This window comes from Mobula birostris, chromosome 28, assembly GCF_030028105.1.
Source record: "Mobula birostris isolate sMobBir1 chromosome 28, sMobBir1.hap1, whole genome shotgun sequence".
NCBI classification, from domain to species: domain Eukaryota; kingdom Metazoa; phylum Chordata; class Chondrichthyes; order Myliobatiformes; family Myliobatidae; genus Mobula; species Mobula birostris.
This window is the reverse complement of record NC_092397.1, coordinates 13780399-13805097: the sequence shown is the minus strand read 5'-3', so window position 1 is coordinate 13805097 and position 24699 is coordinate 13780399.

Genomic DNA, 24699 nt, shown 5'->3' with positions numbered 1-24699 from the left:
CGAGGACATACCCGATCAAAACTTCTCCATGGACTGCTTCCGGCTGCCCGGAAATGCACTGAGAGCGGTAAGTGTGAAGGGGTTGGGTGCTTACTGTTCTGGTTAACAACAGATGGCGCAATCCGGGTCATATTACAATCGAGGAATGTGTTTGTAGACCGGATATTGAACTGTTGGACTCTGGCTATATTCCACCGAGATACAACACTCGGCAGCACGGGAGGTTGTTCCAGCCTGTGGCCATCGAATTTGCAGCTCCTCCCGTGGAGGGTCAGACACTCTGAGCCAATAGACTGTTCCTGGACTTATTTTCCATCTGGCATAGCTTGTATTTTGTTGTTTGATTGTTTGTGGGTTTTGTATTGCTATATTTATGCTCTATTCTTCATTGGTGCGGTTGTAACGAAACCCAATTTCCCTCAGGATCAATAAAGTGTATCTATCTACATCTGTCACTTTCTTAATCCACTCTCAATTTCTCTCAGAACCAAGGGCAAAGGTTCAACCTGTTAGCCTTGCCTTTTATTCTGAAAGGAAGATACAAATTCTGTACTCTCAGAATTTCACTTTTGAAATCCTCCCACTTACAAATCACACCTTTGCCAGAAAATAACCTATCCCAATCCACACTTGCCAGATCCATCTGGTACCATAAAATTGGCCTTTCTCCAATTTTGAATCTCAACCTGAGTACCTGACTTATCCTCTTCCATAATTACATTGAAACTAATGGCATTATGATCACAAGATCCAAAGTATCCCCCTACACAAACTTCTGTGTCCTGTCCTGTCCCATTGCCTATTTGGAGATCTGGTATCACATTCTCTCCAGCTGGAACTTCTGTGTACTGATTAAGGAAACTTCCCTGAACACATTTGACAAACTATTCCCATCCAGCCCTTTTACAGTATGGAAGTCACATTCAATACGTGGAACGTTGAACTCACACACTATCACAACTTTAATTCTCTTGTAAACAACAGGAAGTCTGCAGATGCTGGAAATTCAAGCAACACACATAAAAGTTGCTGGTGAACGCAGCAGGCCAGGCAGCATCTCTAGGAAGAGGTGCAGTCGACGTTTCAGGCCGAGACACTTCGTCAGGACTAACTGAAGGAAGAGTGAGTAAGGGATTTTTGTCATTTTCTTGTAACAGCCTGTGATCTCTCTACAAGTTTACTCCGCTAAATCCCACGGACTGTTGGGTTGTCTATAATATAATCCCATTCCTTTCTTAATTCCTCAGTTCTACCCATATAGCCTCATGAGACAAGCTCTCCAGTCTACCCTGACTGAGCACTATTGTGACATTTTCCCTGACTAGTAATGCCACCTCACCCCCTTTAATCCCTTCTGCTCTATGACATCTAAAACAATGGAAGCCTGGAACACTGACCTGCCAGTCCTGCCCCTCCTGCAATCAAGCCTCACTAATGACATAATTCCACATGTTGATCCATGCACTGACCTCATCTGTCCTTTCCTACAATATTCCTTGTGTTGAAATATACGCAGCTCAGGACATCAGTCCTACCTTGCTCAAGCTTTTCATTCCTGACTTTCTACGTGGGGTTAACAACATCTTTTCCCACAACCACTCCACTATCTGTTCTGGTGCTCTGGTTCCCATCCCCTTGAAACTCTTGTTTAAACCAACACCCCTAGTAAACCTTCCCACTAGGATATGAGTCCCCCTCAAGTTCAGAAGAGAACCCAGTGATCCGGAAATCTGAAGCCCTCCCTCCTGCACCAAATCCTGAGCCTCTTTAAACTGTATGATCTTCCTATTTCTGACGTCACTGGCATGTAGCACAGGTAGCAATCCTGAAATTCACAACCCTGTGGATCTTGTGCTTTATGTAGCACCCAACTCCCTGAACTCACTTTGCAGGACCTCGGCAGTCACCCTCACCACGTCATTGGTACACAAGTGAATCACAACCTCAGGCTGCTCACCCTCCCACTGAAGAATGCTGTGAAATCGATCTGAGATATCTCTGATCCTGGCAACCGGGAGGCAGCAACCATCCGGGAATCTTGTTCTCATTCACTTAAACTCCTTTCTATTCCCCTAACCAATGAACCCCCATCACTACAGTTCACCTCTTCTCCCCACTTCCCTCCTGAACCACAGAGCCAGACTCAGTCCCAGAGACCTGACCCATGTGGCCCACAGTATTCCAAAGTGGTATACGTGTTGTTGACGGGAACAGCCACAGGGGTACTCTGCCCTGCCTTCCTATTCACTCTCCCCCTCCTGACAACCATCCAGCACCGTGGGTTTAATCACTTCCCCCATGTCCTGTCTATCAACACCTCAGTCTCTCGGGGGATCCAGAGTCCATGCAGTTCAATCTTCAAATCCTCAGCACGGCCTGATAAAAGTTTCAGCTTTATGCCTTCTAGCAACAGTAGTCATCAAGGACACTGGATGTCTCCATTTCTTCAGTCATAGAAGAGAGCATAACAGAGGGTCATTCACTGATGGGGTTATAGCACAGATCTCCCAAGACGGTCTTGTTACATGCACGTGCAGTTCAACTCTTTGAATGATAATGCAGAAAGTTTGAAGTTAATAACTCATCTCCCTCTACCTTAGGCCACAAACTTATCAATTACCCCTCGTATGTCTATATTAATGTGAGGAGTATTATAAATAAAGCAGATGAGCTTAGAGCGTGGATCAGCACGTGGAGCTGTGATGTTGTGGCCATTACATGGATGGTACAGGAGCAGGAATGGCTTTAGGTGTTTCAGAAAGTAAAGGGAGGGAGGCAAAAGAGGCGGGGGTGTGGCACTGTTGATCAGGGATAGTGTCACGGCTGCAGTAAAGGAAGAAGACATGGAGGGGTTGTCTATGGAGTCTCTGTGGGTGGAAGGTAGGAACAGGAAGGGGCCAATAATTCTACTGTGTTTTTATAGATGACCCAATAATAACAGGAACATCGAGGAGCAGATGGGGAAACAGATTCTGGAAAGGAGTAATAGCAAGTGTTGTTCTGGTGGGAGATTTTAATTCCCCAAATATTGATCAACATCTCCCTAGAGTGAGGGGTTTAGATGGGGTAGAGTTTGCTAGGTGTATTCAGGAAGGTTTCTTGACACAATACGTAGGTAATCCTACAAGAGGAGAGGCAGTACTTGATCTGGTATTGGGAAATGAACCCGGTCAGGTGTCAGGTCTCTCAGTGGGAGAGCATTTTGGAGATAGTGATCACAATTCTATCTCCTTTACCATAGCACTGGAAAGAGATAGGAACAGACAAGTTAGGAAAACGTTTAATTGGAGTAAGGGGAAATATGAGGCTATCAGGCAGGAACTTGGAAGCATAAATTGGAAACAAATGTTCTCAGGGAAAGGTACGGAAGACATATGGCAAATGTTCAGGGGATATTTTTGCGTGGGATTCTGAGTCGATGCGTTCCAATGAGACATGGAAAGGATGGTAGGGTACAGGATCCGTGGTGTACAAAAGCTGTTGTTAATCTGGTCAAGAAGAAAAGAAGAGCTTAAAAAAGGTTCATAAAACTTGGTAATAATAGGAATCTACAAGATTATAAGGCTTGCAGGAAGGATTTTAAGAATGAAATCAGGGGAGCGAGAAGCAGCTATGAGAAGGCCTTGGAGGATAGCATTAAGGAAAACACCAAGGCATTCTACAAGTATGTGAAGAGCCAGAGGCTAAGACGTGAGACAATAAGACCAACCAAGTGTGACAGTGGAAATGTGTGTATGGAACCAGAGGAGATGGCAGAGTAATTAATGAATACTTTGATTCTGGATTCACTACGGAAAAGGATCGTAGCGATCATAGGGAAGACTTGCAGTGGATTGAAAAGCTTGAGCATGTAGATATTAAGAAAGAGGATGTGCTGGAGCTTTTGGAAAGCATCAGGTTGGATAGGTCACCGGACCGGACGAGGTGTACCCCAGGCAACTGTGGGAGGCGACGGAGAAGTTTGCTGAACCTCTGGTGATGATCTTTGCATCTTCAATGAGGATGGGAGAGGTTCCGGAGGATTGGAGGGTTGCAAATGTTATTCACTTATTCAAGAAAGGGAGTTGGGATAGCCCAGAAAATTATAGGCCAGTGAGTCTTACTTCAGTGGTTGGTAAGTTGATTGAGAAGATCCTGAGAGGCAGGATTTGTGAACATTTGGAGAGGCATAATATGATTAGGAATAGTCGGCATGGCTTCAGCAAAGCAGGCTGTTCCTTACGAGCCTGATTGAATATTTTGAGCATTCAGAATGTATTATTGGGCTGTTAATATGTATTATGTGTGTTCTTGGTTATATTGGACTGATAAAAATGAACGAACACCTTGGGATGATTTGGAATTGAAAGCAGTGAACAATTTTACTTAACTTCGTTATTAGGAGCTTATTTACCTGTGCAACTAGCCAAAATTTCTAATCTAAATTTATATCCTATGATTAAGCAGTCATTACGAATTTGGTCCCATTTCATATTTTTTTTAATCTTAAAAAAAATAACCTTTCTAGTTTAATTTATCGAAACTATTTATTTAAACCTTCACTCAATGATCCTACCTTTTCTCTTTGGAGGAATAAAGGAGTTTATTCCTTCATGTATCTGTTCCAAATTGCTTAAAGACAACAAAGTCAAGGTACTGGAGTGGCCATCACAAAGCCCTGACCTCAATATGATAGAAAATTTGTGGGTAGACCTAAAAAAGTATGTGGGAGCAAGGAGGCCTACAAACCTGACTCAGTTACACCAGTTCTGTCTGGAGAAATGGAACAAAATTCCAGCAACTTTCTCTGTGAAGCTTGTGGAAGGCTACCCGAAATGTTTGATGGAAGTTGAACAATTTAACGGCAATGCTACCAAATACTAACAAAGTGTATGCAAACTTCTGACCAACTGGGAAAGTGATGAAAGAAATAAAAGCTGAAATAAATCATTCTCTCTACTATTATTCTGACATTTCACATTCTTAAAATAAAGTAGTGATCCGAACTGACCTAAGACAGAGAATATTTTCTCGGACTAAATGTCAGCAATTGTGAAAAACGGGTTTAAATGTATTTGGCTAAGGTGTATGTAAACTCCTGACTTCAACTGTAGTATTAATGGCAAGACTCTTGGCCATGTGGAGGATCAGAGGGATCTTGCGTTCCGAGTCCATAGGACACGTAAAGCTGCTACTCAGGTTGACTCTGTGGTTAAGAAGGTATACGGTGCATTGGCCTTCATCAACAGTGGAATTGAGTTTAAGAGCCAAATGGTAAGGTTGAGGCTCTATAGGACCCTGGTCAGACTCCACTTGGAGTACTGTGCTCAATTCTCGTCACCTCACTACAGGAAGGATATGGAAACCATACAGAGGGTTCAGGGGAAATTTACAAAGATGTTGCCTGGATTGGGGAGCATGCCTTATGAGAATAGGTTGAATGAACTCTGCCTTTTCTCCTTGGAGCGACGGAGAATGAGAGGTGATTTGATAGAGGTGTAGAAGATAATGAGAGGCATTGATCATGTGGATAGTCAAAGGTTTTCTTTTCCCCCAGGGCCGAAATGGCTCACATGAGAGGAGATAGTTTTATGGTGCTTGGAAGTAGGTACAGGGGAGATGTCAGGGGTAAGTTTTTCTTATGCAGAGAGTAGTGAGTGCATGGAATGGGCTGCCAGCGGCAGAGGTGGAGGTGGAAACAATAGGGTCTTTTAAGAAACTCCTGGATGAATACATAGAGTTCAGAAAAATAGAGGGCTATGGGTAAGCCGAGGTAGTTCTATGTTAAGGACATCTTTGGCACAGCTTTGTGGGCTGAAGGGCCAGTTTTGTGCTGCAGGTTTTCTATGTTTCTAACATTATCAAAGTTTTAGATGAAATTCCTAAATCTGCAAAAACTCTGCACTAAGATAATCTGTCAATTTTGGGGAAATGACAGTCACACATTACACAGTTGCTTTTACAACTTTCCATAACCTGCCTACAACCATATTTCTCTTTCTGCTGGTGGCATTTCCAAATCTTTTGAAAATTGAAACACACATAATTCAAAGTTCAACTTTAACAACTCTCTGTTACATCCTGAGAGATGCTCAGTGGGAGGGAGGGGATAGATAGTGTCTGTGAATAGCAGTCCACTATCAGGGTTGTACAGGTGTCTGTCCTTGAAGTGCCTGTGTTGTGCAAGTGTTTAATGGTGGAGTACAGTGCTGGGTATGTACAGGTCCGTGTACTCACTGCACAGTCCTGTGAGTATTATAGGCCTGTGTCCTGGTAGTGAAGGTCTAGATATTGTAAAGTTCACTGTCCTTGTATTCAACTGCTGCCTTTCTTGAGCAGTCACATATGCAGGGCATGTTTACACCAGACACAGACTCTCCCCTTCCCCTTGCATTATAGGCCAGATACTGTTAAGATCTGTCTTCTTACAGTATGGTGCCAGCAGTTTAAACATCATATTTAACAGCATGTGGTCTGTGTATCCCAAAGGACAAAATAACCCATAGGATTTACCCATCTAAATGGTCTGAGAGTCCCAACAGCCCCTCCTCTTTAGTATCAACATGCCAGAGAATATCACCATACCCCCTTTCTGATCACGCTGTCCTCCATATCCTTTTGCTTTGTGAACACCAATGCAATATGTTCATCTTCTACCTCGCATGCTAAGTCTGGCTCCAGGCATTAAACTCAATGTGTTAATTTTCTGGTCACTGTTCACTCTCCTGATTCACAGTGTGACTTGTTTCTTGCTTCTGGTATGGCCCTCAAAGACCCTGTCTAATTTCATCTTCCTCAACCTTAAACATGACTCCTCTTGCATTTTTAAACAAATTGTCATCACCCTCTGTTCCCGAGTGTCCCTGTCCTTCTCCAGCTCCCTCACAGAAACAGGGAACTCCTGAATTCTGGCCGGCTGGACTGTAAGTGACGCTCGCATGTCAGACATCATTTAACATTAGCTCCATCCAGTAACATCAGCTCGCAGACTACTCTCTATGATTCGTGTCCAATTCTGCTGTAATTAAACTTCCACAAACTTACATCTATCCACCTGCAGGTCCACTTTTATCCTTATCAATAACCATCTTAAAACTTTCTGCATTATCACCCTTAATTTTTTTTCCCCCAATGAATCTCCAATCATCTTGCTAGGCTCATTTCCCAATACTACGCCAAATATACCCGCTCACTGGTGGACCATCTATACACTGTTTCTGGAAACCTTCCTGAACACACCTCACAAATAATGCCCCATCCAAGCCTCAGGTGGTAAAGGAGTCCCTGTCATTCGGAGAAGATTATTCACCCACTACAGCTACTCTATTGTTTTTACATTAGACCATAACCTGCTGACTCATCTTTTCCTCTCTCTTACTGGCTATTGTAAGGTCGACAGTATAATCCCATCACAGTGATTTCACCTTTCTTATTCCTGAACTCTACCCACATTGTCTTACTGGATGAGCCTCTGGGATGACCTCAAACTTGTGACATTCTGCCTGATCAGTAGTACAGCTCCCCAACCTCTCTTATCTCCCTCTGGACTGTCTGAATCATATAAATCCTGGAATGCTCAGATACCAGTCCTGCCCGTCTCTCAACCAGATCTCTGTAATGGATGAATCACCGTGACATGACTAATCCAGGCTCTAAGTACACCTGCTTTCACTGTTCTGCACTCTACTCTGAAATAAACTCATTTCTGCCTTGCGGTACCACTCTGCTCAATAATGTGGCCCTATCATTACTTCCTTTGGGGGTTCTTTGACCTCACCTCTACCTTCTGCTCAATGCTACCTACTGACCTGTGGCTCTGGATCCAAACAATCCCTCCACATGCCCCATGATAAAAACCATCAGGGTAGCTCCAGCAAGATTCCCTGTGTGAATATTAGTTTCCCTTCACTGTAACCCATCCTCCTTACACCAGACCCACTTATTCTGCAAGACAGCCCAATGATCTGTCTTCCTGATGCATTCCCCCCTGCACCAGATTGTTAGCCACTCATTTAAGTGTACCAAATTACCATATCTTTCCTCGAAAGCATGTGGCAACTGAAGAAATCCTGAAATCACCACCCCAGCTTTTCTAATTCTTAACCCCCTGAATACTATTTGAAGAACCTTGTCTCTCTGTTGTTAGTTCTAATAAGGATCACGACTTCTGGCTGCTCGCCCTGCCCTTTCAGAATGGCCTGTACCTTCTGAGAGACATCCTTGTTCCTGGCATGATCGAGGTAACGTACCTTCCTGCAATCTCACTCATTTCCACAGATACTCCTGTTTATTACCACCCCTCACCTCGGCTAAACTGATTGCTGCATGTGATTCTTTGCATTCAATCTCTGTATATTCATGTGCCTTCAAATAGCCTCTTTGTAATGAAAATTGTATTAAAATTCATTCACTGTATTTTTTTTGATTCAGTTAACGGTATTGATTTACGCGTTCACAAAGGAGCCCGCACACGTGTTGAAACAAAACACTTTGTTAGAACTCGGACGATTTTAATACAGAAAGAATAAAATTCTACAGAAGCAGCAGTACATAATTCGAAATAATACTTATCATCCACAAAACAAGCCAATCTCAGTGATGGAGGGGAAACACAGATCCGACAATATAATGCAGCCTCTTCCCTCTCTCTATCTCCCTGTCTCACTCACAATGTCTCAATGGCTTCACTCTCTCTCTCTCTCATTCAATTTTTCTCTGTCTCTCCCACACGCCCTCTCTCTCGCGCTCACCCTCGCGTCATCTCCCTCGCGCGCTCCCTCGCGCCCAATTCCACGCGTCCTCATTCTCGCGATGTCCAATTCGCTCTCTCCTTCTCGCCCTCAACCCTGGTGCTCACTCCTTCCTGATGTCTCATTAGCGCTCTCTCTCTCTCTCTCTCTCTCACTATCTCTCTGTCTCTCTCTCTCTCACTCACACACGCAGACACACTCACTATTTCTCTGTCTCTCTCTCTATACACACACTCTCTCTCTCTCACTATCTCTCTGTCTCTCTCTCTCTCTCTCTCTATCTCCCCTCGCGATTTCTCATTCGCTGTCTCGTTCGCGCCCTCAGCCTCGCGCTCACTTTCTCTCCCTCTCTCTCGCTGTCTGTCTCTCTCTCTGTCTCTCACACAGAGACAAGGGAAGGTAACGGTACTTTGTCTTCAATTGTAAAACAGGAAAATTCTCCTACAGGAAGATTGTTGAAGATGGCAGTGAGAAAGAGAACCTACAGGTAAAGAAGGAGGGGGGAAAGAGGGTGAACGACAGGACGGGTTTTGACAGGAGCGGGAGTGGTTGATAGAGACGAAACTATGCTCCAAGATCAGGCAATTCTGTCAGAACCGGGAAACGGGGAAACAGGTTCACCTCAAGCTTCATTTTAACAGGGCGGGACGTGAGGCGCAAAGGGGATTTCTCTGGAATGGTGAGGCCAGTGATGCCGTCGGGATCAGCTGTAAACAGCTTTAACCCAAAGGCAACACACACACAGAATGGAAAAGAGTAAACAGTTGACAGGACTCTGATGAAGGGTTTCGGCCCGAAACGTCGACAATGTACTCTTTTCCATAGATACTGCCTGGCCTGCTGAGGCAGCTGAATTGTAAACTTTACAGCATTTATTTCTAATGTTTCATGAGTTTCAAAATACGATTCAGTGGGTATTTCACCGCATTCTTTAGTTCCTCTCGGAATTTGCTCTGAGTCACGGAGTAAATACACGTGTTGCTGCAGGAACTGAGAATCTGCAGCATTTCCGATGTGTGTTGTGTTACGTAACGGAGATCAGTGACAGAATAAACAAAACTATTTGTAATCCGACTATAGATAGAAAATACCACCAGTGTTCCCCACAACAATATGAAACTACCGGTGATGCTGAAGAGCAAAACGATGGATTTGCGTCGGTTCTCCATCTCCCGGTCCTTGTCATTCTCTCCACTCTTTTGTCCCCGGAGCCTCCTGCGGGCTCGACTGGCCGCTAGAATCCGCCTGACAGTCAGAATATTGAACAGCAACATCAGACAAAATGGGAAACAAGGGGTTAAAATGAGGTCAAACATGTCAAATGCGGCCCATGAGGGAGAGTTTGTGAAGCTCGGTGTCAGAACACAATCCCAGGGAACACCATGAATTATTTCTCCAGCCCCGTACACAAAGCCCCAGGGGACAGTCTCCAAACAGGCCAGCACACTCACTGTCCCGATAACCACAGCCGCCGTTCTCTCGGTGCAATATTTTGTTTTCAGCTTCTCACAGCAAATAGCCACAAATCGATCGACGGTGAAAGCGACAGTCAGCCAGACTGAGGCCGCAGTGCTCGCAAAAATCAACCACAGACCAAGTCTGCACACAGGAGTGATTCGCAGGAATGATCGGGGAAAATAAATCGCAGCAGTTCCCCTCAGCAGCGGATCAGAGATAACGACCAGGAGATCGGCCGCTGCCATTCCCACCAGGTAGCGAGTGACACATTTGGAGAGACCGCACTTTCCCCGGGACAGGATCACAATCGCCACCAAGTTCGCTGGAAGAGAGACAGGGAACAGCAAGTTGAGAATACACTGAACAGAAGCCAATGCAGCAGTTTGAGGGGATCCTGTAATATTTCCACTTTATTGTTACATTTAGCGGTGGGAGGGTTGAGAGAGGGCGCAGAGCTGGCGGGACAGGGAATGAGTTTACACAGTAAAATAAATTCAATATCATCTGGATACGGATTCCTTACTGATGAGCGGAATGCAAAGTGGCAGCGTAAATCTAAAACTGGGTAACAACCTCCTGAGACAATACTGTATGGAACATTTTCTACCGGCGCTTGCCGCGTCTCGTCTGGATGAAATGAATAAATCCGGACGCTGATGGTGGGATTCTTCCATCAGACAATCATTAACTTCCATGGCGATCCCTGTCAGCGACAGAACAGCCGAGGGACGGAACAAAAAACAAGGAAATGCTGGAAACACTGATACAGGTAAAACAGAATACGTGGAAAAACAGTTAAAGTATCTCTCCTCAGAACTGTTCTCAGAGATACCCCTGACACGAGTATTAACTGGTTTCTCTTTCCATACAAGCTGCTTGGGGCTTACTTTTTCCGGCATTCCCCGAGTTTGTTTCCTATTCCAGCATTTGTCATTCCAACAGATACAGCGCAGTCTGACACAACCTCACAGTCAGACATGACGCCTCCCGCTGAGTCCATCACAGACAAACAGGGGAGAGTAGTTCAATATCGAGCAGCAAACTCGGTGCCGTAGTCAGATGTCTGTAACAGAGTCAGATGTAGGTGTAATAGAATACATTTTACAGTATTGATAACAATGAAGCACCACGTCTTATTAATTGGCTTAGCAACGGCTTCTTTCTGCTTTGCACACCGTCATATTGTAGACATTTATTAAAAATCCATAACAGTGTCGTCTTACAACACGGAACTCCTCACATTTGCTAAAGTGTTACTATCAGTCAATGCACCTAACTCTGAAAACTGCTCACATAAAAATGCAATCAATTGATGAATCACCCTTATAAACACAATATTTGCAAATGCAGTGCAGCTCCTACAAGACCAAAAATACAGAGACACGAACATCCCCTTGTTGATCACAAATCGCTGCCTGACCCACTCAGTCCAACAGAAATTGGCTGATTCGCTGGATTCCTGCAGATATTTGATTTTAGATCCAAATCCCAGCATCTATAGTCCCGGTGTTTCCACTCCATTCCTGAAATGCCGAATACCGGGACTGGAATGTGACAGTTTAAACCAGCGGCAGAATCAATCACAACATTGGAATTAAACTTCAACATCCGCCCACGACAGCTGACACTGCGGCTTACCAGGAATGCCAAAGGCTGAAATAAAAGGAAAGTAAACGTCTTCTATCCGCCAGATAACTGGATACACCATTTCAGTGCGAATCTGTGATTTTCGTTGCTCCTGTATTCACAGCTCCGGCAGACAGCTGATGCATTCAAACAGCCCTGATTTATACAGAGGATCTGTCTCCAGAGATACGGTTATACACCTCACTAACTTGCTCAGTTACAGTTGCTTGAAAAAACACTTCAATTCAATACCATTGTCTCTGGTGTAAATATTGGAGCGATTGGAGACAAATACATCAAAACTCTTTGGCATTACCTCAGCAGTGCCTCTGGTGGAAATCAACCGATAGATTTACTGTAATTTCAAAGGCTGAGCTTTGTCACGGAGCAGCTATATTTACAGATTTCATCTTTTTGTTGGCTAATTATTCATCTCTGAACGGAGACCAACTACACTGACCGATCGATCCCTACCTCTGTCCCTGCAGTTTCCCATTTTGAACTGTCCTTCAGCTTCTTCCTGGTGATACACACACTCACTCTCTCACACACATAGGCTGTCTCTGTCTCTCTCTCTCTCTCACACACACACATACGGAACAACTGTACAATTGTGTTTCTATTTTATAGTGACTGTCCTATTGTGCATTCTATTTATTATTAATTACTATAAATTGCACATTGAGACATAGACGTAACATAAAGATTTTTACTCTTTATGTATATGAAGGATGTAATTGATAAAGTTAATACAATTCAAAACATACAAACACAAATTCGGACAAATATACAATAGAGAAACCGAGATCAGCATGGAACCAGTCAAATGAGCATGTTGCTGATGTACAAACAGGAGAAAATCTGCAGCAGGCCAGGCAGCATCTATAGGAAGAGGTACAGTGGATGTTTCACATCCCTGCTCTTGTATTCTCGACCTCTTGAAATGAATGCTAACATTGCATTTGTCTTCCTCACCACCAACTCAACCTGCAAGTTAACCCTTAAGGTGTTCTGCACAAGGATTCCCAAGTCCTTTTGCATCTCTGATTTTTGGATTTTCTCCCCGTATAGAAAATAGTTCGCACATTTATTTCAACTACCAAAGTACCTGACCGTGCCTTTTCTAACATTATATTTCATTTGCCACTTTCGTACCCATTCTCCTAATCTGTCTTAGTCCTTCTGCATCCTACCTGTTTCCTCAACACTACCTGCCATTCCGCCAATCTTTGTATCATCTGCAAACTTGGCAACAAAGACATCTATGTCATCATCTAAATCGTTATGTACAGCATAAAAAGAATTGGTCCCAACACCAACCCCTGCGGATTATCACTAGTTACTGGCAGGTCAACCTGACAAGGATACTATACTCCCACTAGCTGCATGCCTGGTCTTATCAGATGATTTTACAACTCGTTCTTTATTAATGTTTCCCTTATCTTACCCACAATACACGTTAAACTTACTGGTCCATAGTTACAAGGGTCAGCACAGTCACCCTTCTTACATACCAGTAAAATGTTAGCCTATTTCAAGACCTTCAGGATTTTACCAATCTTAAGAGAATTTTGAATAATTCTTGTTAGGCCTTTGTGTTTTCAATCATAGACTAATTTAAGTACCCTTGGATATATGTTGTCTGACACTGAGATTTATTAACTTTCAGCCTTTTCACTTTCTAAGATCCTGAGTCACTTTAAGGAACTTTCTCTAAACTACAGGCGTATTGCTAACGTCTTTGCAGGTGAACACTTTTTCAAAATAAGAATTGAGAGTATCCGCTATGTCCTTCTCTGCATAATCTAATACCCCACTGTTATTCCAAATACAATTAACTTCCCACTTAGCATTTCTTTCACAACTAAAGTATTGACAAAGTCTCTTGGGATCAATGTTATCATTATCAGGAATATCCTTCTCAACCTGTCTTTGGCAATCACAATTACCCACTTGACTATAGCACTCATATTTACATATGCCTTATGGTTAAACTTTATGACTAATTTTTCTGTAGTCCATATATAGATGTCACCCATGTACACAAGGAACAGTGTCCTACACCCAGTGCCTGCACCATCCAGCTCGCCTTTGGACTCTGGAAGGAAACCGATGTGGTCACCTTCTATTTGCTCCATGTAACACTTGGCCTGTGGGCCTGATCTCTGTGATCTCCAATGTCAAGAGCATAGCAGTTTTTAAGTGAGGTTCTCAGACAGTCAGCCTAAGTCCACTAACACTTTTTGGAAACTTTTGCCTGTACCTGATTCTATGAATTCTTTAAGTTCAAAACGAGACGAAGGAACCCTGGTGGTTCCTCTGTGGCAGGGAAAGTAAAAGTCAGGCAGTGTGGTAGTGACAGGAGACTCAGTAGTTAGTGGGGACAGGCAGAAGATATTGTAGCAGCAAAATAAACACAAGGATGGTGTATTGTCTCCCTGGTGCTGGAGTCCAGGGTGTAGAGGTGCAGCTGTAGGATATTGTCAAGGGGAAGGGTGAAAAGCCAGAGGTCCTGTTGCAAATTGACACCAATATCATTGTCAAAAACTGAGAAGAGATCCTACGTACTGAGTGTATAGAATTAGGAAAGAGGCCTCTTTCCATCTGTCACCCATGTACACAAAGATCAGTATCTTGCGGCCTGAGAACACACCATCTATCTTGCCTTTGATCTCTGGAATGAAACCAGTGCGGTCTGCAATAAGGTATAATTGCAGTTCCACTCAGAGCTCCTCCCCAGACCCAGGACAGCACACAATGGCAATACCGCAATTTGTGAGTGTAATCACACTTACAGCAAAATATTCCCAACCGGCCACAATTTGACAACTGCACTGGTCCTGGGATCGCTGAGATTTGCTCCCGGAATCAGGCACTGGCTCTCGCTGCTCTTCATCCTAGACCGAACTTCACATTCTGACCGTGAACTTGGGCTCTGTCTCTGCAGGAAATAGCTGTTATTGGTTTGGCCCTGACCATATCCACAGGAACTGCATTACCTCATATCGCCACTTTCCTCCTCTTTCCCAGGTACACGAAGGACAGTACCTTGTGGCCAGTGAACGGACCACCCAACTCGCCTTTAGTCTCTGGAAGGAAACCGATGCAGCCACCGACTATTCGCCAGTCAGCATGAGTCCACCAAAAATTTTGGTAATATTTACCTGTACCTGATTCAATGACATAAAGAAAGACATAAAGATATGGAAGGCACTGGCGTGGAGGGCTGTGAATGACATGAAGGAAATCTGGAAGTCGAACCTGACCAGAGGGCTGAAAAAGAGGATTTTCATTGCAGTTATAGAGTCAACTCTCATGTATGGATGTGAGACGTGGACACTCACCAAGACAATGTGAAAGTATCTAGATGGTTGCGATACACGAATGCTCCGGATGACTCTTGACGTGAGTTGGCAACAGCACATGATGAACTTCGAGCTCTATAACAACCTACCGATGCTCACCACTAAAATTGAGGCGAGAAGACTGCAACTAGTGGGGTACTGTCTACACCACCCCAAGCTATCTGCCAGCCCAGTCATCATATGGGAGCCCAAGCACGGGAGGATGAACCCTGGGCACCCTCCCAAGACTATGGCCAACGTCGCTCCGAGAAGACAGCGGCGTGGCTAGTGTAGATGAACTGAACAGACTGATGAGGGAGAGGGAGAAGTGCCCGTCGCCGGCCCCCTTGGCCTGAGTTGACGTAGTAGTAGTAGTAGTGATTCAATTATTTTTTTTTTAAAGTTATAAATGAGATATTGAAAGCCTGGTGGTTCCCTTGTGGCAGGGAAACGTAAACTCATGCAGTGTTTTAGTGATTGGGAACTTGATAGTTAGTGGTACAAACAGGAGATACTGTGCACACAATAGAGACTCCAGGATGCTGTGTTGCCTCCCGGGTGCTCGGGTCCAGATATATCAGGGTGGCTGCAGGATATTCTCAAGGGGAAGAGTGAACAGCCAGAGCTCGTGGTGCATAATGGCACCAATGTCATTGCCAAAAAAGGGGATGAGGTTCTACAGACTGAGCATATAGAGACAGGAAATAGGGTGAAGAGAAGGTAGTAATTTCTGGATTACTCCTGGTGCCATGGGCGAGTGTAGATAGGAATAGGCTTATAGCATATTTGAATGAGTGACTGAGGAGATGGTGCAGGGGGTAGGGTTCACGCTCGGATCATTGGAACCCTTCACTGGTCAAGGACTGATCTGTAGAACAGGGACGGGTTGCACCTGAACTGGAGGGGAACTAATATGCTGGCTGGGAGTTTTCAGAGGGTTTAAACTAGTTTTGCAGGGGGCTGGGAAATGGAACACCAGGTCAGTAAGTGAAGGATTGGACCCGAAGGTAGATATCAGTGAAAGTATGGCCAGGCAAAATCATATTAACAGGTATTCTGAGACACATAGTTTCAGTGGTGTGTATTTCAATGTCAGGAATGTTATGGATAAAGATCAATAACATAAAACATGGATCAGTACATGGAACTACAATGTTGTGGCCATTATAGAGACTTTGTTGAGAGATGGGCAGGGCTGCGTGATTAATCTTCCAGGCTTTTGAAGTTTTTGAAAAGATAGAGAAGGAGGTAAAAGAGAAGTGAGTTGGACTATCAGTCGGGGACAATATTACAGCTGCACTCAAGGGAGAACTAGAGGAGGGTTCAAACGTTGAGTCCATTTGGGTAGAATGCAAGAACAGGAAGGGTGCAATCTAACTAATGGGATTGTTCTACAACCTAGTGTTGGGTAATGAGTCTATTCAGGTGACTGCCCTCTCACTGGGTGAGCAGTTAGCTGACAGAGACCACAACTCCCTCACTTTCAAGATAGTTATAGATGAGGATGGGATAATTTTAATTGGAGAAGGCAAATTATGAGGGCATTATGCAGGGACTCAGAAGGGTTAATTGGAAATAACTTTTCTTCTGGAAAATCCATATCAGACATGGGGAGAGAGTTTAAAGATCAATTGCACAGAGTACATCTCTTTGCAATTGATCTCTGTGGATCCGGATCTGGGCCCTATCCTCCAAATATCCGGACCTGCCTCTCGGTTTTTTTGCACTACCTTACTTTCCCTTTTCTACTTATGATTTATAATTTAAATTTTTAATATTTACTATCGATTTGTACTCCAGGTAGGACGAAGAGCAGAATCAAATATTTCTGTGATGATTGTACGCTCTAGTATCAATTGTTTGGCGATAATAAAGTATAAAAGTAAAGTACAGGAAAGGTATATTCCTCTTGGAGGGAGGGACAGGGATGGAAAGAGAAGAGAAACTTGGATGCCCACAGAAGTGATAAATTTAGTCAAGAAGGAAAAGGAAAAGGAAAAGTATGTCAAGTTTTGGAAGTTAGGATCAAATGGAGTATATGAAGGTTATACAGATTTCAGAAAAAAAACTGAAAAAGGAAATTTATGAAAGCCAAGAGGGGCCATGAAAAGTCATTGACAAGTAGAATTAAGGTGAATCTTAAGGTAACTTGTGAGAGGGTAGGACACCTCAAGGATAAAAAGAGAATCATTTGCTTGGATGTGCAGAATATGAGTGAAATACATCATAAGTACTTTGCTTCAGTATTTACCAAAGGGGAAAGATTTGGACTCAGAGACAGTGCTGCATGCATAAATATGTTAGGAAGTTTGGAGGGCAAGGAGGAAGATTCCTGTATCAGAGGCCAATGTTAAGCTGTCTTTAAAGAGAGTGAACTCTCGCAAAGTGGATGGTCCCGATGGAGTACCTTCTAGGACTCTGAAAACCTGTGCCAACCAACTGGTGGGAGTATTCAAGAGCATTTTCAACCTCTCACTGCTTCGGGCAAATGTTCCAACTTGTTTCAAGAAGACAACAATTATATGAGTGCCTAAGAAGAATAATGTGAGCTGCCTTAATGACTATGGTCTGGTAGCACTAACATCTACAGTGATAAAATGCTTTGAGAGGTTGGTCATGACATGAGTGAACTCCTGGCTCAGCAAGATCCTGGATCCATTGAAATTTGCCTATAGCCACAATAGTTCAAAGGCAGATGCAATCTCAATGGCTCGTTACATGGCTTTGGACCACCTGGACAACACAAACACTGATGACAAGACTATTGCTCAGCATTTAAAGCCATCATTCCCATAATCCTGATTGAGAAGTTGCAGAACCTGGGCCTCTGTCCCTTCCTCACCAGAAAGCCACAATCTGTGCGGATTGGTGATAACCTCTTCTCTTTGCTGACACTCAACATGAGTGCACCACAGGGGTGTGTGCTTAGCCCACTGCTCTACTCTCTCTATACTCTTGACTGTGTGGCTAGCAATAGCTCAAATAACATCTATAAATTTGCTAATGATATAATCATTGTTGGTAGAATCTCAGGTGGTGATGAGAGGTCCTACAGGCGTGAGATATGCCAGCTAGTGGAGTGGTGCCACAGCAACAACCTGGCACTGAATGTCAATAAGACGAAAGAGCTGATTGTGGACTTCCAGAAGGGTATGACGAACGAACACATACCTATCCTCATAGAGGGATCAGAAATGGAGAGACTGAGCAGTTTCAAGTTCATGGAAGTCAAGATCTCTGAGAATCTAACCTGGTCACAACATATTGATGCATTTACAAAGAAGGCCAGACAGCAGCTATACATAATTTTGAATTTAAAAAGATTTGGTATGTCAACAAATACACTCAAAAATGTCTATAGGTGTACCATGAAGAGTATTCTGACAGGCCGCACCACTGTCTGGTAAGGGCTGGGGGGTGGTGGGGTGGGGAAGGTGCTAATGCACAGGACGGAAAGAAGTTGCTGAGGGTGTAAGTTGAGTCAGCTCCGTCTTGGGTACTTGCCTACAATGTACCCAGAAGATTTTCAAGGAGCACTGTTTCAGAAAGGCAGCATCAAATAATAAGGACCTCCAGTGCCCAGGGCATGCCCTCTTCTAAATAATTCCACCAGGTAGGAGGTACAGAAGCCTGAAAGCACACATTCAGCGTTTCAGGAACAGCTTCCCCTCTGCCACCCAATTCCTAAATGGACTTTGAACCCTTAGACACTTCCTCACTTTTTAAATATATATTATTTCTGTGTTTTTGCATGATGTTAATCTAATCAGTTTTCCTATACTGTTATTTATTTATTTATTTATTTTTCTTCTTCTATCTTATGTATTGAATTGAACGGCTGCTGCTATGTTAACAAACTGATTTTTATTCTGATGATAAGGGTAATGACACAATTGTATTGGAGACGTCAATATGCAAGGGGATTGGGAAAATCAGGTTGGTGTTGAATCACAGGAGAGGGGATTTGTTGAATGCCTATGAGATGGCTTTTAGAGCAGCTTGTGCTTGAGCCTGCTCGGTGAAAACCTAACTTTGGACTGCATGTCGAGTAATAGCCCCGATATCATAAGGGAGCTTAATGTGAAGGAACCCCTTAGGAGGCAGTTATCATAATATGATTGAATTCATACTGCAATTTGAGAGGGTGAAGCATTACTCACATATATCGGTATCCCAATTGAATAAAGGGATTTACAGAGACATGAGGGAGGACCTTGCCCAGGTGAATTGGAGGTTGATACTGGCAGGGATTACAGCAGAGCAAAGGTGGCTGAGGTTTCTGGGAATATTGCACAAGGTGCAGGATAGCTATGTTGCACAGAAAAGGATGATCTCACATTGACAGGAGTACCTATAAAGTAGGATACACACGTTTGTTGGGTTATATATAGAGTAAAAGGGAGGTGACGATTGATATTAAACCAATGGCAAATGATGCTGGTGAGATAAAAATGGGGGACAAAAAGTAGAAGATGAACTTAATGAGGACTTCACATCTGTCTTCACTGTAGAAGATACTAGCTATGTTCCAGAGATCTGTGAGTGTCAGGGAGCAGGAGTAAATGCCATTGTTAATAAAAGAAAACAAAAACTGCTAGGCAACCTCAGAGGATTTGAGGTGGGTAAGTGACCAGGAGCAGAGAGATTGCATCTCAGATTCCTGAGAGAGGTTGCTGATGAGATAACGGTCATGATCTTTCAAGCATCACTTGATTCTGGCATGGTCCCAGAGGACTGGGAGATTGAAAATGTCACTCCATTCTTTAAGAAGGTAGAAAGGCAAAAAAAAAAAAAAAAAAAAAGAGGCCAGTTAACCTAACCCTAGTGGTTGGAAAATTGTTGGAGTCTTATTAAGGATGAGGTTTCGAGGTACTTGGAAACTAATGATAAAATATGTCACAGTCAGCATAATTTCTATGAAGGGAAATCTTCCTTGATAAATCGGTTAGAATTCTTTAAGGAAGTAACAAGCAGTGTGGAAATTGTGGATGTCACTTAGTCGGAATTCAGAAGGTGTTGATAAGGTGCCACACATTAGGCTGCATAACAAGATAAAATCCTAGAGCATTACAGGAAAGATACTCGCATGGACAGTGGAATGGCTGACAGGCAGGAGGCAGAAAGTGAGAATTAAAGAGGCCTTTTGTGGTTGGCTGCCACTGACTGGTGGTGTTCCTCAGGGGTCTGTGTTGGGACTGCTACTTTTCACATTGTTTATCAATGATTTAGATAATCGAATTGAAGGGTCTGTGGCAAAGTTTGCAAATGATATGAAGGTAGGTGGAGGGGTAAGTAATGCTGAGGAAGCAAAGTGTTTGCAGCAGGACTTAGAGAAGTTGAAAGAATAGGCAAAAAAGTGGCAGATGGAATATAGTGTTGGGAGAGTTATGCAAATGAATTTTGGTAAAAGGAGCAATAGTGCAGACTATTATCTAAATGGGGAGAAGGTTCAAACATCAGAGGTGCAGAGGGACATAGATGTCCTCATGAAAGACATCAAAAAAAGTTATTTCATAGGCAGAGTCTGTGGTAAAGAAGGTAAATGCAATGTTGGCATTTATTTCAAGGGGAACAGAATACAAAAGCAAAGAGATAATTCTGTGCCTTTATATGCCACTAGCCAGGCCTCACTTGGAGTATTGACAATGGTTTTGGGTCTCATATGTTAGAAAGAATGTGTTGTCATTGGAGACAGTCCAGCGGAGGTTCACGAGGATGATTACGGGAATGAAGGGGTTCACATATGAGGAACGTTTGGCAACCTTCGGATGTACTCACCGGAATTGAGAAAAATACGGTTCATCTAATTGAAACTTACCGAATGTTGAAAAGAATAGATAGGGTGGATATGGAGAGGATGCTTCCTATTGTAATAAGCTGTGAGCATTTGCTGCTAATGTAATTTTTTTTTGTAATGTTCACCGCTGGAGTAACGGTTTCTCTGTAGCAGCAATGTTTGGTTTATGGCTGGAGATAACAGGACTTAGATGCATGTTAGCCAATCAGGATTTTGTTGCCCTGTCTTGCAATTCTGAAAAGGTGTGGAAAAGTTAGGGCAGACATACTTGGAGACAGGATTACTATGTGAAACAGTGAGTTAGCCAGCGCAAAGATATAGCTGAGAGAAGGGCAGGACTGATGCTTAAACATTCCAGGATTCAGATGATTCAAACAGTCCAGAGAGAGGTGAATGATGGTGGGGAGCTGCACTGCTGATCAGGCAGAATGTCACGAAGTTGAGGTCCTCCAAGATGCTCATTCAGTAAGACAATGTAGGTAGCAGTCAGAAATACGGAAGGTGCAATCACTGTAATGGGATGATACTGTAGGCCTACCAATAAACGGTGAGAGAGATTAACAGATATGTCAGCAGGTTATGGTCTGATAAAATTTCAATAGAGTTGCTGTACTGGGGTGATTAATCTCCCCAGAATTACTAGGGCTCCCTTACTGCCTGAGGCTTGGATGGGGCTTTATTTGTTAGGTGTGTTCAGAAAGGTTTCCTGAAACAGCATTTAAAGGAGGGGAATATACTTCACTTAGTCTTGGTAATAAGCCTATAGAGATGATTGCAGTTTAATTGGGAAAGATTTAAGGATTATAAATCTGAAGGGTTTCAGATGGTTATTGATAAGGATAGACCTACAGGTCGATGAATGTAAGTTTGTGGATGGCAAGTTACATGAGAATTGGAAAGGAATCTTAGAGGGTAGTCTGGGAGTCAATGTTCCCGTTCAGTCCATCTGACATGTCAGAGTCACTCACAGTCCAGTCGGTCAGAATTTCGGATTTCCCTGTCCCTGTTAGGAAGGTAGAGAATGACAGGGACTTCAGGAATTCAGGAAAATAAAAGATATTGTATTTGTTTAAAAAAGTAGGAGGAGTCATATGTCAGATTTAGGAAGCTAAAATTGGACAGGACATTGGAAAAACATATAGGAAGCAAGAAACAAGTCAGACTGTGAATCAGAGAAATGGCATCTGAGGTGAGGTGTACTCTGCAAAGTCAAATTTCAGAGGTTTTCTTCAGAATCCCTCTCCCTGTTGCATAGCTGCGATGACAGCTGTAGCAGAGACATTTTTTGCCTGAGAATCTGGGAGATCAGGGAGTTGGTCGGTGTCACCAATAACTTCATATGAGGGAATTTGCAGTAGCTGCAGTTCCTGACTGATGATGTGATGGAAATGGAGGTTGTGATTGACAATTCTAAGATAGGTGGAGGGACAGGTGGTGTTGCAGAAGCAGTGAATCTGCAGAGGGACAGACAGATTCGGAGAATGGACAAAGAAGTGCCAGATGCCAGGAACTGTATGGTCATGCTTATGAGCAGTAATGGTGTAGGCTGTCTTCTAAGCAGGTTAAAAATTCAAAAAAGCGGATGTGCAAAGAGACTTGGGAGTCCTCCTGTAGGATTCCTAAAGGTTACCTTGCAGATTCAGTTTGTGGTAAGGAAGACAAATCAAATATTATCAATCATTTCAAGAGGACAAGTATACAAAAGCAAAATTTAATGCTGAGGCATACAAGGCATACAAGGTATACAAGGTATTGGTCAGACCACACTTGGCGTATTATGAGCAGTTGTGGGCCCGTTATCTCAAAAAAGATATCCTGGCGTTAGAAAGGATCTAAAGAAATTCACGGGATTGATTGGTGAAAATAAATGTTAATGCTTGAGGAGTGATTGGTGGCTCTAGGCCTGTTCTCACTGGAGTTGATTAGAAATAGGGGGAATTTCATTGAGGACTGTTGAATATTGAAATACTAATATAGAGTGGATGTCGAGAAGATGTTTAATCTCTCCTTCTACAAGTATAGAGTGCCCTCCTGCTTCAAATTTCCACATTGTCCCTGTACCAAAAAAGACCAAGGTAACATGCCTCGACTGGCGTCCTTTCACAGTCACCGCAATAACAAGCAAATGCTTTGAGAGGCTGGTCAAGGATTACATCTGCAGTTTGCTACCACCCAAACTGGGCCCCCTATAATTCATCTACTGACACAACCAATCAACATACGACGCAATAGCCACTGTTCTACACACCGTCCTTACACATCTGGAGAAGAAGATTGCTTGTACGAGAATGCAGTTCTTGGAGTACAGTTCAGCATTCAACATCATAATTCCACCCAGGCTCGACAAGAAGCTCAGAGACCTCGACCTTGACACTGTCTTGTGCAGCTGTATCCTGAACTTCCTGTCAGACCACCAACAGGTGGTAAGATTGGGCTCCCTCACCTCCACCCCTCTGACTCTCAATACAGGAGCTCCTCAGGGCTGTCTTCTGCATCCCCTCCTTTACTCCCTGTACACCCACGACTGCATCATCACCCACAGCTCTCATCTGCTAATTGAATTTGCCAATGACTCATCATTGAGTGGCCTTATCTCAGACAATAACGAGGCGGCCAACAGAGAAGAAGTCATCTCTCTGACACAGTGGTGTCAAGAAAAGAACCTTTCCCTCAAGGTCGCAAAAACAAAGGAGCTGGTTGTGGATTACAGGAGGAATGGAGACGGGCTAGGCACTATTGACATCAGTGGATCTGGAGTTGAGAGGATAACTAGCTTTATGTTCCTCAGCATCCACATCCTCGAGGACCTCATGTGGTGGGTACACACCAGCTGTGTGGTGAAAAAGGCACAACCAGCACCTGTTTCACCTCGAGCAGTGTACAAAGTTTAGCTTGAGCCCCAAAACCCTAAAAACTTTCTACATGGGCACAATTGAGAACATCCTGACTGGCATGGGAACTGTACCTCCCTTAAATGCAGGACTTTGCAGAGAGTGGTACAGACAGCCCAGCGCATCTTAGTTGTGAACTTCCCATGATTCAGGACCTTTACAAAGACAGGTGCGTACAAAGGGCCCGTAGGATCATTGGGGACCCAAGTCACCCCAACCACAATCTATTCCAGCTGCTACCATCCGGGAAGTGGTACTGCAACATTAAATCCGGGACCAACAGGTTCCGGGACTGCTTCTTCCACTGGGCCATCAGACTAATCAATTCAGACTGATTTGTGTAATCTATATTACATTTGCTGTTTGCTTTATTAGAAATTATCAATTATTATAATTGCACATTGCACATTTAGATGGAGAGGTAACGTAAAGATTTTTACTCCATGTATGTAAAGGATGTCAGAAATAAAGTCAATTCAATTCAATTTATTCCTACAGTGGAGGCGTCTATGACCAGAGTGCACAGTCTCAGAGAAGAGGGATATCCATCTAGAACAAAAATGAAGAGGAATTACTTCAGGTTGTGGGTAGTGAAACTGGAATTCATTACCACAGACTGCAGTGGAGGCCAAGCCATTCAGTATAAAATAAAGGTTGATAGATTTTTGATTCGTCAGTGCATAAATGTGTTGTGTGGAAAAGGCTAGAGAATGGCGTTAAGAGGGATAAAAAAAAAACCTCGGCCATTCTGGAATGGTGAAGCAGACTGGATTTGGTTGAATGGCCTAATTCTGTCCCTACCCCTTGTGGTCCGATCACAGCCATAACAGAAACGTGGCTGAGGGAAGGGCAGA